Source organism: Corvus kubaryi, unplaced genomic scaffold, assembly GCF_017639235.1.
Source record: "Corvus kubaryi isolate FWS band 111438036 unplaced genomic scaffold, C.kubaryi_AGA036_p1.0 split1-131, whole genome shotgun sequence".
NCBI lineage: Eukaryota > Metazoa > Chordata > Aves > Passeriformes > Corvidae > Corvus > Corvus kubaryi.
Genome location: NW_024582073.1, coordinates 4,855,461 through 4,857,930, shown reverse-complemented (window position 1 = coordinate 4,857,930; position 2,470 = coordinate 4,855,461). Strand labels below are relative to the sequence as shown.

The 2,470-nt window shown below is 50.1% G+C and overlaps 1 long non-coding RNA gene across 1 annotated transcript; it reads right to left on the bottom strand.

Annotated features, from left to right (window-relative positions):
• Nucleotides 1–619: 619 nt before the first annotated feature.
• LOC121676636 lies at nt 620–2,237 on the bottom strand. Its single transcript, XR_006020518.1, has 2 exons — nt 1,339–2,237; nt 620–712 (listed from the first exon to the last, which is right to left on the bottom strand). It is a non-coding gene; the product is annotated as an uncharacterized LOC121676636 (long non-coding RNA).
• Nucleotides 2,238–2,470: the final 233 nt, after the last annotated feature.

Below are 2,470 nucleotides of genomic sequence, written 5' to 3'. Positions count from 1 at the left end.
CAGGGATTACTTTATTTCAGACATGACACGTAGATCTGAGCTAAATTAAAAAGCAAGAAATTTTCAGCTCTGATTCACCTCTGGGATTTCCTGAGTGTCCAGCACCTTCAGCCGGACTAGCTTTGTTGCTGGCCACCCTGGTGCCAAAGCCATTGCTACTGCCACACAAGGTGAAGGGCCAGCAGGTAAATTCTTGAGTGATGGATGGGATTTCAAAAATATAACTCCGGGAAATTTCCTATTATCAGGGATCTAATCATTTAACAAAGAGCAGATGACTGATATTAATCACACTGAAGTAAACAGGCGATGTTCTTGATTACAGCGTAGAGCCTGTGCTGACTCAGGGCTTGTAAATGTGTTATGCTCAGACATTGTTCCTTCAGCTGTAGTTCACACTTCTCCTGCTGCCAGTAAAGCCCAGTTCACAGAATCACCAGGTTGGAAGAGACCTTCAAGATCACTGAGTCCAACCCATGCCCTAACACAACCTCAACTAAACCATGGCACTGAGTGCCACATCCAATCATTTTTTAAACACATCTAGGGATGGTGACTTCACCACCTTCCCAGGCAGACGATTCCAATACTTTATCACTCTTTCAGTAAAAAACTTTTCCCTAACATCCAACCTAAATTTCCCTTGGCACAGCTTAAGACTGTGCCTTCTTGTTCTGTCAGGTGTTGCCTGGAAAAAGAGACCAACCCCCACCTGACTGTGGTGGCCAGTGAGCCTGTGGTACAAGGGACAAAGAGAGTCCACTGGTGGGGCAGTCCCTAGTACCAAAATAACCTCACCAAGTTAGGGTGAACAGAAAAGGCTTCCCCCACAATGCTCTACTTTGGTATGTTAATGTACCCCAGTTCTGCTTTCCTGGTTGCCCCTTTGGCCTCCCTGCCCCTTGTTACCTTATATGCTCCTGCCCTAGAAGGTTCTCCACTCCCTGTTCCCCCCATTGGCCCTTGCCTCATGACTGCTCCCCCACAGTTCCCCATTGGCTCCCATACCTTAGTCCCGCCTGTGTACCACCCTCATGCCCTCAGATCATTGGTCCCTGATGCTCGAGCCATTCCTATATTTAAACCTGGACCATCCATTGTTCTCTGTTTTTGTCCCTGGAGCCCTTCATGCGTGTGGCTGCAATAAACCTTGTCCGTGGAACCCCATACGAAGACCCTTCCTGCCTCTTTGCCGTCGACCCATTCACTGGAGCTGTCCATGCGTGTATGTGTGTGAGTGTGTGGTGGTCCTGCCGAGCGGCTTCGCTTTGGAGATGCTTTTAGGAAGGTCATGGCACCTCGTGCTCCAGCACTGACAAGCCACGTGGTCTGTGACACCTGACTATGACCACCTTTCAGGAAGTTGTAGAGAGTGATAAGATCACCTCTGAGTCTTCTTTCCTCCAGGGTAAACAACCCCAGCTCCCTCAGTCGTTCTTCACAGGGCTTGTGTTCCAAGCCCTTCACCAGCCTTGTTGCCCTCCTCTGGACGCATTCAAGAGTCTCAACGTCCTTCCTGAACTGAGGGGCCCAGAACTGAACACAGTACTCAAGGTGCAGCCTCACCAGTGCTGAGTACAGGGGGACAGTCACTGCCCTGGTCCTGCTGGCCACAGTATTCCTGATACAGGCCAGGATGCCATTGGCCTTCTTGGCCACCAGGACACACTGCTGGCTGATGTTCAGTTGGCTGTTGACCAGTACCCCCAGGTCCCTTTCTGCCTGGACACTGTCCAGCCACACTGTCCCCAGCCTATAGCACTGCGGGGGGTTATTGTGGTCAAAATGCAGGACTTGGCACTTGGACTTGTTAAACTTCATCTGTTTGGACTCCACCCATCTATCCAACCATTCCAGGTCTCTTTGCAGAGTTCCCTTGAGTAACATCAGCATTTATGCTAGTAAACTTGGTTTTAAATTAAATTCTGTGACACAAGCTGACAAAAGCAAAAGCATGAGAAGACCGAGGGCAAGACTGTGAATTCATTATCTTGAAAGTGACTGTTGGGCACTTGTGACTTCTAGTCCCATGCCTCCAGAGCAGGGATTGCATGTAGGACAGGTTGGCTTCCTCATCAGGCTGTGCTCCATGCTGCCCAGGACATGCCTGCTGCACCACCATGAGCTCCATCCCATGCACAGGCTCTCATCAGCACCTTGATCACTTTGGTGCTTGTGCATCAGTGTGACAAGGTGGGTACATGCTGAAAAGTGAGACGGGTCAGGTTTCTCAGTACAGCAGACAGAGGGTAGGACTCTGTTCAGCCGACAAGACCAGGGGATTTGGGTGCCTTCAAACTGAGAAGAGAGCCAGATCCCGGTGTCCTAGCTCGAGGCAGAGCAGGAACAGAAAGTGGCAGGCTTTTGCTTCTTTGTCTCCTGCCATCCTTTAAAAAAGGGAAGCAACTTCCAGTACTTTGCAAAGGGTTGTCATGCCTGCAGCTGTTAGATGCACACTGTGAGCCTCGGC